The 17,165-nt window shown below is 44.9% G+C and overlaps 1 protein-coding gene across 4 annotated transcripts in view; it reads left to right on the forward strand.

The window, feature by feature from the left end:
- The first annotated feature begins 2,752 nt into the window (after positions 1 to 2,752).
- Positions 2,753 to 17,165, forward strand: part of tlr18 (toll-like receptor 18) — a 60,812-nt gene continuing 46,399 nt past the window's right edge. Inside the window, exon 1 of one of the 4 annotated variants that reach the window (XM_063041657.1) lies at positions 2,753 to 2,864. The gene's annotated coding sequence lies outside the window, so the exon portion shown is untranslated. Of the gene's footprint in view, positions 2,865 to 3,759; positions 3,956 to 17,165 lie in introns of those variants that run through there. The other 3 variants (XM_063041656.1, XM_063041655.1, XM_063041658.1) reach the window with 3 other exon arrangements.

Here is a 17,165-nt window from a genome sequence, read left to right on the forward strand (position 1 = left end):
AGGAGAGTATCATTGAAAAATTCAATGTTATTCAAAATTAGAGACAAAATGGAGTTTATTGTCACCTGCACACCTGTGCACAGGCGCAATCTAAAACTTTCTTTCAGCGGCATCACGTCAGATAAACCGTATTCACAAGAAAAAATACAAATTATACACAGCTTTTACAAATAAAATCACGATCAGAACAAAAATAAATATATTTTGATGCAAATTGTTCATAGGATCATAAGACAAAGAAGCAGAATTAGGCCATTCAGCCCATCAAGTATGCTCCGGCTCAATTATTTTCTCCTCAGCAACCTTCTGCTGCCTTCCCCCTGTAACCTTCCGCGCCCTTACTATCAGGAACCTATCATCCTCCGCCTTAAATACACCCAATGACCTGGTCTTCACAGCCGCCTGTGGCGGCGAATTCTACAGCTTCAGCACTATCTGGTCACTATCGTGTTACTTTACTGAGGTAGTGATTAAGGTTTTATTTATCTATTTAGATATACAGTGCGGAACAGGGCTTTCTGGCCCTGTTTAACCCGAGCCTTATCACTGGAAGGAACGTACAGAATTGAAGATGTCGGATTATATGGGAAGAAGTAGGGGAGGAAAGCGGAAGGAGCAAGTAATTATAAGTAGACTGAGAATTGGGCACAGCAACCTTAATGGCACTCTGGCCATCATAAATAAGCATCCAAGAGGTTTTTGCGATCTATGGCTGGAGACTGAAACAGTAGAGCATATCCTTATTTCATGCTGGAAATTTGCACAGGAAAGACAACAAATGTTACAACAATTACGCAAAATAGGACTGGTAGAGAACAGTGTTAAATGTTTATTGGAATGTGGGGAGAGTGATCAGGGGAGGAAATGGTTGTTTAGTTTTTTAAGGGCAACGGGACTGGAAAGACGGCTTTAAAGCGAATGGACAATGGGGGACAACAAATCCTGAAGATGGCAGTAATGCAACAGTGTGGATGCCAGCTGCTGTTAAAATTCAGGGAAGAAGACGTCGGATTTGTACTCCGTGGCTAACCGTACACTACTGTGGCTATGCCGGTTGGTCCAAGAACCGAATGGTTGAAGGGTAGTAGCTGTTCCTGAACCTGGTGTTGTGGGACTTCAGGCTTCTGTACCTCCTGTCCGACGGCAGCAGCGAGAAGATGGCATTCCTATTCCCACATTCCCACTCGGATATGTCCATACATGGCCTCCTCTACTGCCATGATGAGGCCAAACTCAGGTTGGAGGAGCAACACCTCATTTACCGTCTGGGTAGTCTCCAGCCCCTTGGTATGCACATTCAATTCTTCAGTTTCCGGTAATTCCCTCCCCCTCCCTTCCCCCATCCCAGTTTCACTCTGCCCCCTCCCCCAGCTGCCTATCACCTCCCTCATGGTTCTGCCTCCTTCTACTACCCATTGCGCTTTCCCCTATTCCTTCTTCACCTTTCTTGCCTATTCCCGCCCTTCCCCTCCCCCATCCCTTTATCTTTCCCCTTACTGGCTTTTCACCTGGTACCTACCAGCCTTCCCACCCTCCCCCTACCTTCCTTATAGGGCCCCTGCCCCCTCCCTCTTCAGTCCTGACGAAGGGTTCCGGCTCGAAACGTTGACTGTTCTTTTCCACGGATGCTGCCCGACCTGCTGAGTTCCTCCAGCGTGTTGTGCGTGTTGCTTTGACCCCAGCATAGAAAACCATAGAAACAGGCCTTTTGGCCCTTCTTGGCTGTGCCGAACCATTTTCTGCCTAGCCCCACTGATCTGCACACGGACCATATCCCTCCATACACCTCCCATCCATGTATCTGTCCAATTTATTCTTAAATGTTAAAAAAGAACCCACATTTACCACCTCGTCCGGCAGCTCATTCCATACTCCCACCACTCTCTGTATGAAGAAGCCCCCCCAATGTTCCCTTTAAACTTTTCCCCCCTCACCCTTAACCCATGTCCTCTGGTTTTTTTCTCCCCTTGCCTCAGTGGAAAAAGCCTGCTTGCATTCACTCTATCAATACCCATCATAATTTTATATACCTCTATCAAATCTCCCCTCATTCTTCTACGCTCCAGGGAATAAAGTCCATAGTAAAGCATAGCATCTGCAGAGTATTTTGTGTTTAAGATGGCATGGCCTGAAAGGTGGACGTCTTTGATGATGGATGTTGTCTCCTCGAGACTGTCGACCACTCGGGCAGAATATGAGGTGCTGTTGTGTTTGGCCCCACTCTGGCCATGGAGAAGGCCGAGGGCAGACAGGCTGGGAAGGGGAGTTAAAACGATTAGCAACGTCAGGAAGTCTGACAACAACCAACGTGCAAAAAAAGACGAACTGTGGAAATTTTTTTAAAATACTGAGAATCTGGGTTGTAAAGAGTCATTGCAAGTGAGTCTGTGGGTTGTGGAATCAGTTCACGGCTGTGGTGAGTGGAGTATCCATGCCGGTTCAAGAGTCTGATCGCAACGGTGTAATGGTGTTCCTAAATCTAGTGGTGTGGGATCTCTGCGCCTCCTGCCCGATGGTCGTAGGGAAAAGAGAGGATGGTCTGGATGGCGATGGGTGATAGATTCCGCCTGACCAGCTGAGTTCTCCAGCACCTTCTGGCTGTTGCTCAAGATTTCCGGCACCTGCAGGGTCTCTTGTGTCTGTCATAGATCCATTGGCAAAGTTGTCCCTGCTGTGCGCCGTTGGGCTGTAGAGCCCGGGGAACGACACTAGGGGGCGCTGGGCAGGCGTTGGCGTCAGCCATTAGGTTCTTGCAACACGCATCAAAGTTGCTGGTGAACGTAGCAGGCCAAGCAGCAACTGTATGAAGAGGTGCAGTCGACGTTTCAGGCCGAGACCCTTCGTCAGGACTAACTGAAGGAAGAGTGAGTAAGGGATTTGAAAGTTGGAGGGGGAGGGGGAGATCCAAAATGATAGGAGAAGACAGGAGGGGGAGGGATAGAGCCAAGAGCTGGACAGGTGATAGGCAAAAGGGGATACGAGAGGATCATGGGACAGGAGGTCCGGGAAGAAAGACAAGGGGGGGGGGTGGAACCCAGAGGATGGGCAAGAGGTATATTCAGAGGGACAGAGGGAGAAAAAGGTGAGTGAGAGAAAGAATGTGTGCATAAAAATGAGTAACAGATGGGGTACGAGGGGGAGGTGGGGCCTTAGCGGAAGTTAGAGAAGTCGATGTTCATTCCATCAGGTTGGAGGCTACCCAGACGGAATATAAGGTGTTGTTCCTCCAACCTGAGTGTGGCTTCATCTTTACAGTAGAGGAGGCCGTGGATAGACATGTCAGAATGGGAATGGGATGTGGAATTAAAATGTGTGGCCACTGGGAGATCCTGCTTTCCCTGGCGGACAGAGCGTAGATGTTCAGCAAAGCGGTCTCCCAGTCTGCGTCGGGTCTCGCCAATATATAATTAGGTTCTTGTCCCGTTCTGAAAATTCCAGCTCTGCTACGGTCTCCAATGTAACGACTAATGTCGTTATGTTTATTCTGTGCTGTAAATTATGCGTAATTTATGTTAATCCAAGTTTGTGTCAGTTTATGTTTGTTAGGTCTGCTGCTGCCGTAAATCCATTTTCTTGACATTTATGCCCTGTAACGAGGTTTTTGACATAACGAGCCGGCGCGTATTTCTTTCACGAGGACGTTAATGGAGAACAGGAGGCAACACAAGTGTATTATTCAGTTATTTCCTGTTTTCGCTTCGTACAGAACAATCTCCGATGTGGAATAATCGCCTTGGTTCCCTCCCACTGCATTCGCTCCCATTCACTGAGCAGGGTTTTGTGAAGTATTTGATCCTTTTACAATGCGGGGAGGGTCGGTGGTGCAATATCCTGAATAGCAATTTTTTTCAAACTTCAGGCAGTCTTGTAGTTTTGTAACAAGAACGGTCGCTGCCTTCCGGCTCAGACACGGGTTAGCTCCTGTGTGGAGTTTGCACGTTTTCTCTGTGACTGGGTGAGTGATCGGGATTCTCCTCGCATCCCAGCGACGTGATTTAAACAGCCGCCGTCAACCGCTCCCGTCATCTCTTCCCCAGGGGAAGAGATGACGGGAGCGTGGGAAGAATGAAATGGGATTGGTGTGGGATTACTATACAGTACATAAGGGCCGATACAGACTCAGCGGGCCGAAAAGCCCTATTCAGCCGGGGAACGTGATTCTTCAGGGTACAATCACTGCGTGCGCGCTGACACGGACACACCACATGGGGAATGCATTAGGCGCCGGGCTCGAAGTAATGTAAACCCCGGACCAGAGTTACATGGACTGGAAGAGGTATCGTCCTCTCTCACCTACGGCCCGATCCAGTTCTCTGGTGAATACTTCAGCTGGACACCCTCCCATCCCGTCTCCCCCCCCCCCCGCCCCCAACAACTCTCCAGTCCCTACCAGGGATACACATCGTGTCCAGATGAAGGGTCTTGTCCAATTTCCCCTCATAGATGCTGCCCGATTCGCTGAGTTCTTTCAGCTGATCCTTTATCGAGTATTCCAGCATCTGCAATCTCTCTCTCTCTATGTGCCTCCTGTTACGAGATTAAAGAGGGTGACAGTCGTTTCAAACCGAGGTTTTAGCGCCATACAGCTCGTAAACAGGCCCTTCGGCTCATCTCATCTACGCATTCCCAGCAAAGCTAGCCCTATTCGCCTGCAATCGTCCCACATTCCTTTACCCTTCGCATCCAAAGTACCTTCTGGATGTTGTTAACGTACCTGCCTCAGCCACTTCCTCTGGCACCTCATTCCAATTAAAACTGCCCCTCTGTTTCCTACTAAATTTCTCCCCTCTCACCCTAAACCTATGCCCTCTAGGTTCTGATTCTCCAACCCCGGGAAAGACTGGTCAAACTGTGCGCCGCCTTTATAAGGTCACCCCTCACTCCACTGGAAAATAAAGTCCCGAACCCCTCTCTGTAACTCAGTCCCTCGATTCCCAGCAAATCCTCGCAAATCTCCTGTGCACTCTTTCCAGGTAAACGTCATCTTGTCTGCAACAGGGTGACCAAAACTGAGCCCATCAATTTCATATACAACTGAGGTGTGTAGAAACGGTAGCCTAGCAGTTAGCACAATACTATACTATTACAACTCGGGCATCAGCGTCTGGACTCTGGCGCTGTCTGTAAGGAGTTTGTACATTCTTCCTGTGTGTATGTGGGTTTCCTCTGGGTGCTCCAGTCTCCTTCCACAGTCCAAAACTTTATCTGTTTATTCATTCAGATACAGTTCAGAATAGGCTCCTCTAGCCCTTCAACCCCCAGTATAACCCTAGCCTAATCACAGGACAATTTATTTAACCTACCAACCGGTACCTCTGTGGACTATGGGAGGAAACAGGAGCACCTGGAGAAAACATTTATGGGTAAAAGGAAAAATGTACAAACTGCATACAGGTTGCATCAGGAATTTTGAAACTGGGTCGCTGGTACTGTAAAGCATACAGCTAACAATTACACTACTGTGCAGCCCGGGTATCGGTTGGTGGGGTAATTGGTCATCGTAAATTGTCCCCTGATTAGGCTCGGGTTTAATACGTGGGTTGCTGAGTGTTGTGGCTCATTGGGCTGGGAGAGCCTGTCCACACTGTATCTCTAAATAAATAAATAGACAGTGGGAGTTCTCAATCTTGTGTGGGTGGGTGTAGCAGTTGGATCACGGGGTGGGGGATGCAAAGAGGAAGGAGACAATGATGTGAAACATCAGATGCACTGAGGGCTCTGGGGAATTGACCCAGAGGTGAAGCTGAAGCCCTGTTGCAGAGCGGTCATGATCACATTGATGAACGGGGTAGAATTGAGGGGCCAATCAGCCTACTCTCATGTCCTTCCACCCCCAGCCCATTCCCCCCTGTGCAGAGGAACCTCTTCCTCATCACAGTTCCTTTCATCTTGGGACACCCCCGCCCCCACCCAGTGCCAACCAGAATGTTCTATTTCTTCCCAACTGCAAGCATCTTCATATGACTCCAACGCACCCCACCGTAGCCTCACTGAACACCTACAGTCCCTCAGAGGAGGGAAACAGGCCCTTCAGCCCAACTGGGCCATGATTGCCAAGATGCTCATCAGAGCCAGTCCCATTTGCCTGCATTTGGCCTATATCCCGCTAAACCTTTCCTATCCATGTCAGAGAGTGGGGGAGAATTGTCTTTTAAACATTGTAATTGCAACTCCTCAAGAGCTTCCTCTGTGAATGCATGTGTTTCCTCTGGGTGCTCTGGTTTCCTCCCACAGTCCGAAAGCATACCGGTTGCGAGCATGCTTGCTTTTATTGTTTGCATGATTCGTGTCTGTTTTTTTTCTCTCTCTCTGTGCATTGGTGTTTGTTGGTCTTCTTTTAATGGGTTCTTTTGGGTTTCTTGCTTTGTGGCTGCCAACAAGGAGATGAATCTCAAGGTTGTATAAATTATACATACTTCAATAATAAATGTACTTTGAACTCTTAATTGGTCTTTGTAAATTGTACTGTGAGTAGACTAGGGATACATCAGGGGTTTGCTGGCTGGCACAGCTCAAATGCCCAGAAGAGTCTATTCGCACTGTAGATCAATAAATCAAATAAAAAACTTGCCTATAATTTCCATCAACCTCAGTGTGAAAATGTTGCCCCTCAGATTCCCTTTAAATTTTTCCCCTTTCACCTTAAACCAATGCCCTCCAGTTTCAAACTCCCCTATATGGGAGAAAGATCATTATTGAAGCCCATCATGATTTTGTAAACCTCTACCCCCAAGATCACCCCTCATCCTCCTTCATTCCAGGGAAACCATCCCACCCTGTCCAGTCTTTCCTTGTAACATATTCTCTCCAGTCCCGGTAACATCCTGGTAAAACGTTTCAGAATCAGAATCAGGTTTATTATCACCAGCATGTGACGTGAAATCAGGCTTAATATCATCAGCATATGTCATGAAAATTGTTGTTTCACAGCAGCAGTACATTACAATACTTAATAATAAAATCTATCATTACAATATGTATATAAAATATAAATTAAATAATTAGTACAAAAAGAGAAGGAACAAAATACTGAGTAAGTGTTCATGGGTTAATTGTCCATTCAGAAATCCAATAGTGGAGGGGAAGATTCTGTTTCTAAAATGTTGACTGTGTGGCCTCAGGCTCCTGCGCTTCCTCCCAGATGTCACAAATGAAAGGAGGACAAATACTGGGCAATGGGGGGTCCATAATGATTGATGCCGCTGTTTTGAGTCATCTCCTTTTGAAAATGTTCACGATGCTGGTGAGGGCCCATGATGGAGTTTACAACTTTCTGCAGTCTGTTCTGATCCTGTGCAGTGGGCCGTCCTACTAGATGGTGATGCAACCAATTAGAATGTTCTCCACAGCACGTCAGTAGAAATTTGTGTCTTTGGTGACATACCAATTGTCCTCAAACTCCTAATGAAATGTCATCACTGTTGTGCCTCCCTGGTGCCAAGGTCCGCGATATCTCGGATCGAGTTTTCAGCATTCTCAAGAGGGAGGGTGAGCAGCTGGATGTCATGGTCCATGCAGGGACCAATGACGTGGATAGGAAGAGTGAGGAGGTCCTGAAAGGCGAGTTTAGGGAGTTAGGCGCCAAGTTAAAGGACAGGACCTCCAGGATAGCAATCTCAGGATTGCTACCAGTGCCACGTGCAGGTGGGTTTAGGAATAGTAAGATAGCGCAGATCAACACGTGGCTGAAGACATGGTGCAGGAGGGAGGGCTTCAGATTTATAGATAATAGGGCAGTTTTCCAGGGAAGGTGGGACCCGTTCCGGTGGGACGGCTTACATCTGAATGGAGGGGGACAAATATTCTTGCGGGTAGGTTTGCTAGAGAGGCTCCACTGGATTTAAACTAGATACGGGGGGGGGGCGGGGGGAACCAGAGTGTAGGAACAGATGTGGGGGAGAAGGAAGAAAAAGGAAATAGTAAAGTTGTTTGCACGGTTAGTGATAAGCAGAGAGAAAGAGGTGGAAAATTTCTTAAATGCATTTATTTTAATGCTAGGAGCATTATAAGAAAGGTGGATGAGCTTAGAGCATGGATTGATACCTGGAAGTATGATGTTGTAGCTATTAGTAAAACATGGTTGCAGGAGGGGTGTGATTGGCAACTAAATATTCCTGGATTTCATTGCTTCAGGTGTGATAGAATTGGAGGGAGAAGAGGGGGAGGTGTTGCATTGTCTGTCAGAGAAAATATTACAGCGCTGCTCTGGCAAGATAGATTAGAGGGCTTGTCTAGGGAGGCTATTTGTGTGGAATTGAGGAATGGGAAAGGTGTAGTAACACTTATAGGGATATATTGTAGACCACCAAGTGGGGAAAAAGAATTGGAGGAGCAAATTTGTAAGGAGATAGCAGATATTTGTAGTAAGCACAAGGTTGTGATTGTGAGAGATTTTAATTCTCTACACATAGACTGGGAAGCCCATTCTGTAAAAGGGCTGGATGGTTTGGAGTTTGTAAAATGTGTGCAGGATAGTTTTTGCAGCAATACATAGAGGTACCAGCTAGAGAAGGGGCAGTGTTGGATCTCCTGTTAGGGAATGAGATAGGTCAGGTGACAGAGGTTTGTGTTGGGGAGCTCTTCGGGTCCAGTGATCACAATGCCATTAGTTTCAATATAATTATGGAGGATAGATCTGGACCCGGGGTTGAGATTTTTGATTGGAGAAAGGCTAACTTTAAGGAGGTGCAAAAGGATTTAGAAGGAGTGGATTGGGACAATTTGTTTTATGGGAAGGATGTAATAGAGAAATGGAGGTCATTTAAAGGTGAAATTTTGAGGGTACAGAATCTTTATGTTCCTGTTAGGTTGAAAGGAAAAGTTAAAAGTTTGAGAGAGCCATGGTTTTCAACGGATATTGGAAACTTGGTTCGGAAAAAGAGAGATATCTACAATAAATATAGGCAGCATGGAGTAAATGAGGTGCTCAAGGAATATAAAGAATGTAAAAAGAATCTTAAGGAAGAAATTAGAAAAGCTGAAAGAAGATATGAGGTTGCTTTGGTAAGTAAGGTGAAAATAAATCCAAAGGGTTTCTACAGTTATAGTAATATCAAAAGGATAGAGAGGGATAAAATTTGTCCCTTAGAGCATCAAAGTGGACAGCTATGTGTGGAGCCAAAAGAGATGGGGGAGATTTTAAACAATTTCTTTTCTTCGGTATTCACTAAGGAGAAGGATATTGAATTGTGGAAGGTAAGGGAAACAGGTAGGGAAGTTATGGAAACTATGGTGATTAAAGAAGAGCAAGTACTGGCGCTTTTAAGGAATATAAAAGTGGATAAGTCTCCGGGTCCTGACAGGATATTCCCTAGGACCTTGAGGGAAGTTAGTGTGGAAATAGCAGGGCTCTGACAGAAATATTTCAAATGTCATTAGAAAAGGGGATGGTGCCAGAGGATTGGCGCATTGCTCATATTGTTCCATTGTTTAAAAGGTTTCTAAGAGTAAACCTAGCAATTATCGGCCTGTGAGTTTGACGTCAGTGGTGGGTAAATTGATGGAAAGTATTCTTAGAGATAGTATATATATATAAGTATCTGGATAGTCAGGATCTGATTAGGAACAGTCAACATGGATTTGTGTGTGGAAAGTCATGTTTGACAAATCTTATTGAATTTTTTGAAGAGGTTACTAGGAAAGTTGACGAGGGTAAAGCAGTGGATGTTGTCTAAATGGACTTCAGTAAGGCCTTTGACAAGGTTCCACATGGAAGGTTAGTTAGGAAGGTTCAATCGTTAGGTATTAATATTGAAGTAGTAAAATGGATTCAACAGTGGCTGGATGGGAGATGCCAGAGATTAGTGGTGGATAATTATTTGTCAGATTGGAGGCCGGTGAATAGTGGTGTGCCTCAGGGATCTGTACTGGGTCCAATGTTGTTTGTCATATACATTAATGGTCTGGATGATGGGGTTATAAATTGGATTAGTAAGTATGCAGATGATACTAAGATAGGTGGAGTTGTGGATAATGAAGTAGGTTTTCAAAGCTTGCAGATAGATTTAGGTCAGTTAGAAGAGTGGGCTGAAAGATGGCAGATGGAGTTTAATGCTGATAAGTGTGAGGTGCTACATTTTGGTAGGACTAATCAGAATAGGACATACATGGTAAATGGTAGGGCATTGAAGAATGCAGTAGAACAGAAGGATCAAGGAATAATGGTGCATAGTTCCCTGAAAGTGGAATCTCATGTGGAAAGGATGGTGAAGAAAGCTTTTGGTATGTTGGCCTTTATAAATCAGAGCATTGAATATAGGAGTTGGGATGTAATGTTAAAATTCTACAAGGCATTGGTGAGGCCAAATTTGGAGTATTGTGTACAGTTCTGGTCGCCGAATTATAGGAAAGATGTCAACAAAACAGAGAGAGTACAGAGAAGATTTACCAGAATGTTACCTGGGTTTCATCACCTAAGTTACAGAGAAAGATTGAACAAGTTGGGTGTTTATTCTTTGGAGCGTAGAAGGTTGAGGGGGGACTTGATAGAGGTATTTAAAATTATAAGGGGGATATATAGAGTTGACGTGGATAGGCTTTTTCCATTGAGAGTGGGGGAGATTCAAACAAGACGACATGAGTTGAAAGTTAAAGGGCAAAAGTTTAGGGGTAACATGAGGGGGAACTTCTTTACTCAGAGAGTGGTAGCTGTGTGGAATGAGCTTCCAGCAGAAGTGGTTGAGGCAGGTTCGATATTGTCATTTAAAGTTAGATTGGATAGCTATATGGACAGGAAAGGAATGGAGGGTTATGGGCTGAGTGCAGGTCCGTGGGACTAGGTGGGAGTAAGAGTTCGGCATGGACTAGAAGGTCCAAGGTGGTCTGTTTCTGTGCTGTAATTGTTATATGGTTATATGGTAATTGCATCAATATGTTGGGCAGGATAGATCCTCAGAGATGTTGACACCCAGCAACTTGAAACTGAACTCCCTTTCCACTTCTAATCCCGCAATGAAAACTCATGTGTGTGTGTTCCCTCAACTTCCACATCCTAAAGTCCACAATAAATTCCTTGGTCTTACTGACATTGACTATAAATTTGTTGCTGCAGCAACACACAACCGGCAGCCTCTCCAACTTAATACCATCCTTCCTGTTGCTGGGTGACCCAGGAGAGAGAACGTTTGGTATATTGGCCTTTGTAAATCAATCTATTGCGTACAGGAGATGGGATGTTATGCTGAAATTGTATAAGATGTTGGTAAGGCCTAATTTGGTGTATTGTGTGCAGTTTTGGTCACCTAACTTCAGGAAAGTTATCAATATGATTGAAAGAGTACAGAGAAAATTTACAAAGATGTTGCTGGGACTTGTGGACCTGAGTTATAGGGAAAAGTTGAATAAGTTAGGACTGTATTCCCTAGAATTTAGAAGAATGAGGGGAGATTTGATCAGGGTATAAAAAAGTATGATAGGTATAGATAGCATAAATGCAAGCAGGCTTTTTCCCACTGGGGTTGGGTGGGACTAGAAATAGAGGTCATAGGTTGAGGGCGAAAGGCAAAATGTTTAAGGCGAACATGATGGGGAACTCCTTCACTCAGAGGGTGGTGATAGTGTGGGACAAGCTGCCATTGGAAGTAATGGATGTGGGTTTGATTTCAACATTTAATACAAGTTTAGATAAGTGAATGAATGGAAGGGGTATGGAGGGATATGATCTGGGTACAGTCAGTGGGACTTGGCAGATTAATATCTCAACAAGGTATAGATGGGCCAAAGAGCCTCCTTCCGTGCTATAGTACTCTTGACCTGAACTGCACATAACACTCTGTATGTTTACCCAACATCCTGTATAGCCATAACATGACATTGCAACTCCTGAACTCAGTAACCTGACCGATGAAGGCCAGCATGTCAAACACCTTCTTCACCACCCTGTCAATCTGGGTCACCGGGTAACCAAACCCTCTACCCACCAGACCAGAGAAATTTCTTCTGCCTCCCCTCTTGTATCTCTCTGAAGACGTGGTGGCAGATGAGTCTTTTATCACATATTCACGGATGCAATGAAACTCCAGAGTAAACAGTACACATGACAATAATAAGTTAGACTGTCACCCCTTTAGAAGCGTAGTCTGTCCTGGGCTAGTCTGGTGGTGATCCTTTGTGTTAGAATGTAGCTTCTGCTTTCACCACATGACTCCATACATCTTCTAGGTGATGATCCTTCCTCTCTCAGAGATGAGACCTTTGACATTTCTGTAGCACTGGGTGTTTACAGGATGGAGTTGCTAGCCCCATGCCCAACCTGTCTCCTTTCGCAGGCGGGTGGAGACTGTCCACGGCAGAGTTGTGCCAATAATAAATTCAGCGATGAGCACAAAACAGTGAAGACACTATAGTGCTGTCTGAGACAGTGCAGAGAGAAATGGTCTAGTGATAAAAAACAGGATAAATAAGAGAGGGAGGATTCACTCCAAGAAGGTGGCAGCCTTACTCAGTAGGAGATAGTATAATTGGTTCATTATTGTCACATTTACTGAGATTCATTAAAAAGCTTCTCTTGCCTACTGTTCATACAGATTAAATCATTACACAGTGCATTGAGATACAACAAGGTAAGGCAATAACAGAATGCAGGATAAAGTGTAACAGTTACAGAGAAAGTGCAGGCAGGCAATATGGTGCAGATTGTGAGGTCAAGTCTCCACCTTATCCTACAAGGGAACTATACAACAGATTTATAACAGTGGCATAGAAGTTGTCTTTGAGCCTAGTGGTATGTGCTTTCCGACTTTGCATCTTCACCCTGCTGGGAGGCAGAGAAGAGAGAATGCCTGTGATGGCTTCTTTACTGAAACAGTGGGAAGTGTAGACAAGAGTCCATGAATGGGAGGCTGGTTTCTATGATGTGCTGAGTCGTGTTCAGAACTCTCTGCAGTTCCTTGTGGTCATGGACAGAGCAGTGGCCGTACCAAGCTGTGATGCATCCGGATAAAATGCTCTCTGTGGCACAACAATAAAGGCTTGACTGGGGGCATGTCAAATTTCTGTTCCTGAAGAAGTGAAAGAGATGATTGGTTCAGGAATCTGATAGCAGTGCAAAAGAAGCTGCCCTTAAATCCTGATGCATGCTTTCAATCCAAACTGTTAACAATCTCTCTCTGTCTCTGTCTCTCTATATATACAGTTGAAATCAGAAGTTTACATACACCTTAGCCAAATACATTTAAACTCAGTTTTTCACAATTCCTGACATTTAATCCGAGAAAATATTCCCTGTCTTAGGTCAGTTAGGATCACTACTTTCTTTTAAGAATGTGAAATGTCAGAATAATAGTAGAGAGAATGATTTGTTTCAGCTTTTATTTCTTTCATCACTTTCCCAGTGGGTCAGAAGTTTACATACACTTTGTTAGTATTTGGGAGCATTGCCTTTAAATTGTTTAACTTGGGTCAAATGTTTTGGTAGCCTTCCACAAACTTCTGACAGTAAGCTGCCGGAATTTTGTTCCATTCCTCCAGACAGAACTGGTGTAACTGAGTCAGGTTTGTAGGCCTCCTTGCTCGCACACGCTTTTTCAGTTCTGCCCACCAATTTTCTATCAGATTAAGGTCAGGGCTTTGTGATGGCAACTCCAATACCTTGACTTTGTTGTCCTTAAGCAATTTTGTCACAACCTTTGGAGGTATGCTTGGGGTCATTGTCCATTTGGAAGACCCATTTGCGACCCAGCTTGAACTTCCTGGCTGATGTCTTGAGCTGTTGCTTCAATATATCCACATAATTTTCCTTCCTCATGATGCCATCTATTTTGTGAAGTGCACCAGTCTCTCCTGCAGCAAAGCACCCCCACTACATGATGCTGCCACCCCCATGCTTCACGGTTGGGATGGTGTTCTTCGGCTTGCAAGCCTCACCCTTTTTCCTCCAAACATAACGATGGTCATTATGGCCAAACAGTTCAATTTTTGTTTCATCAGACCAGAGGACATTTCTCCAAAAAGTAAGATCTTTGTTCCCATGTGCACTTGCAAACTGTAGTCTGGCTTTTTTATGGCGGTTTTGGAGCAGTGGCTTCTTCCTTGCTGAGCAGCCTTTCAGGTTATTTCGATATAGGACTTGTTTTACTGTGGATATAGATACTTGTCTACCTGTTTCCTCCAGCATCTTCACAAGGTCCTTTGCTGTTGTTCTGAGATTGATTTGCACTTTTCGTGCCAAAGTACGTTCATCTCTAGGAGACAGAACACGTCTCCTTCCTGAGCGGTATGACGGCTGCATGGTCCCATGGCGTTTATACTTGCATACTATTGCTTGTACAGATGAACGTGGTACCTTCAGGCGTTTGGAAATTGCTCTCAAGGATGAACCAGACCTGACATCATTTTCTGACCTCAATCCGATGGAAAATTTGTGGGCAGAACTGAAAAAGCGTGTGCGAGCAAGGAGGCCTACAAACCTGACTCGGTTACACCAGTTCTGTCTGGAGGAATGGAACAAAACTCCAGCAACTTACTGTGAGAAGCTTGTGGAAGGCTACCAAAAACATTTGACCCAAGTTAAACAATTTAAAGACAATGCTACCAAATACTAACAAAGTGTATGTAAACTTCTGACCCACCGAGAAAGTGATGAAAGAAATAAAAACTGAAATAAATCATTCTCTCTACTATTATTCTGACATTTCACATTCTTAAAGTAAAGTAGTGATGCTAACTGACCTAAGACAGGGAATGTTTTCTAGGATTAAATGTCAGGAATTGTGAAAAACAGAGTTTAAATATACTGAGTTGGCTAAATGTATGTGTAAACCTCTGACTTCAACTGTATATATCTATCTCTCTCACTCTCTCTATCTGTCTTTGTCTCTCTCCATCTCTATCTATCACTCTCTCTCTCTGTCCCTCTCGACCTATCTACCTTTCACACTTTGCTCACTGTCTGTCAGGCTGATGTCAAATTTTCTCCACCACCCACCTTCAACCTCACCTGGTCTCACCTATCACATTCCAGCTTGTGCTCCTTCCCCCTACCTTCCTTTCTAGTCCTGTTGAAGAGTCTCAGCCCGAAACTTCGACTGTTCATTCTCGTCCGTATCCATTGCTTGAAATGCTCAGATCCACCATTGTCTGGTGTGTGCTGTATTTTCTGTGATGCACTGGTGGGACAGATTGAAGAAAGTGAGCAGAGAGAAAGAGAATGAAAAGAAGAGAACCATGTTAACAACAGAAGCCAAATAAAATTGCAAGTCATATGATCTTATTCCAGGAATTGATTGTAGACTTCAGAAAGGGATCTATCCTGAGCCCAACATATTGGTGCAACTACAAAGAAGTCACAACAGTAGCTATATTTCATTTGGGAGTTTGGGAATTGCTACGCCACCAAAGCCACTTGCAAATTTCTACAGAGAGAGCATTCTAACTGGTTGCATCACTGTCTGCTATGGAGGGGCCACTGAACAGGACCAGAAAGTTACAAACTCAGCCAGATCCATGGGCACAAGCCTTCCTACAATCCAGGACACCTTCAAAGAGTGACACCTCAAAAAAAGCAGCATCCATCATTAAGGATCTCTACACCCAGGACATGTCATCTTCTCATGGCTACCATCAAGGAGGAGGTAGAAAAGCCTGAAGACACACACTCAAAGTTTTAGTAACAGCTTCTTCTGCTGTTCCATCAGATTTCTGAATGGACAATATGAACTACATCTGATTCTACACCTTCTCCTTCTGCATTACTTATTTAATTTGTATGTACATATAAATGTATAGACTTGTAATTTATAGCTTTTATTATTATGTACTGCTGTTGCAAGATGGCAAATTTCATGACGTGTGCCAGTGATACTAAAGCTTATTCTGCTTCTGGTAAACTTCACTTCTTCAGAACTTCTCTATCCCTCGCTGAGAGAAAAGAAAGTGGGGGGGCGGGGATGCAGAGCAACATACACAAAATGCTGGCGAAACTCAGCAGGTCAGGCAGCTTCTGTAGATATCAATAAGCTTTTGATGTTGCAGGCTGAAAAAATTCATGACAGAGAGAGAGAGAGAAAGGCAAAGTTAGGGATGGGGGTAATTGCTGGAATTTTGTGTTGGAAGTGCAGGGAAGTGGGTGGATTGTGTGTGTGTGTGGTCAGGCAGAGTTGACATTGAGCTCTCACACTGTGTTTGAAGATGATCCACCCTGTGTAAAATTCTGAGTCGCATTTCACTATGATTACGCAAGAGTTTGTGAGCCTCTGCCAAAGGACTTTGAACCTTCAGAGCCACTGCTGAGCCTGAGATACGTTGGGGTGGGGACGGAGGGGAGAGGCATCCCTCAGCCTTCAGCTGAGGGAGAGCTCTGCACAGCCTAGGCTACAGTCCTTGACAGAAGTCATTAGGATGGTGGGCACCAGAAACCCACACTCGCTATGTGCCTGAGGTGAGGGGAAGGGGGAGGGTCTCAGGCTTGGAAGTGTGGGTCTGGGTGGATGGGGTGTTGACTGACAGGCTGCTCTATCCTGGATGGTGTCAAGCCTCTTGAGGGTTGATGGATCTGCACTCACCCAGGCCAGCTGGGAGTGTTCCAACCCACTCAACAGATTAACTTTGTTGTCATCTGCACAAGTCTATGTGTGCACAGGTGCAATGAAAAACTTACTTGCAGCAGCATTCAAAAGGTTACAGACAAGAAACACAACACAATTAGAACAAAAGGAGTTGTCATGCCCTCCTAGATTGTCACAACCTTGCCATTGGGTGTGGAGGCTTGCGTGCCCCAATGACCTGGAGAGCTATGCTGGCTGGAGTCAGGGCCTCATGCTTTCGCTCTTAGTAGGGTCACCCATGCCAAACAGGTCAAAGGGAAGAGGCCAGACTAATAGTGGTCCACCAGTCCTCTAGGTTCAGGGGTTCAGCTCAGGGTTAACAACCTTGACTGGTCAAACAAAATTATTACAGAAACAGCAGTGAAGAAACCATCCACATCTGAGTGTGACAATACTCCTGAGTCTCCACCCGAGACTTGCATAACTGACAGTACTGAAAACCGAGTGGAAGCTACCGACATGGTGAAGGAAGCCCTGAACACCATCTGAGATGGAGGACCTTCATTGCTGCCCTAAACACCAGTGGCATAATGGGTAGTAAGTAAGTAAGCCATTGCAGTGCAAAGAGATCTTAAAACCTTTCTTTTTCTTTATTAACCTTTTTATTGATTTTTTTAAAAGGCG

Source organism: Mobula hypostoma, chromosome 2, assembly GCF_963921235.1.
Source record: "Mobula hypostoma chromosome 2, sMobHyp1.1, whole genome shotgun sequence".
NCBI classification, from domain to species: Eukaryota; Metazoa; Chordata; class Chondrichthyes; order Myliobatiformes; family Myliobatidae; genus Mobula; species Mobula hypostoma.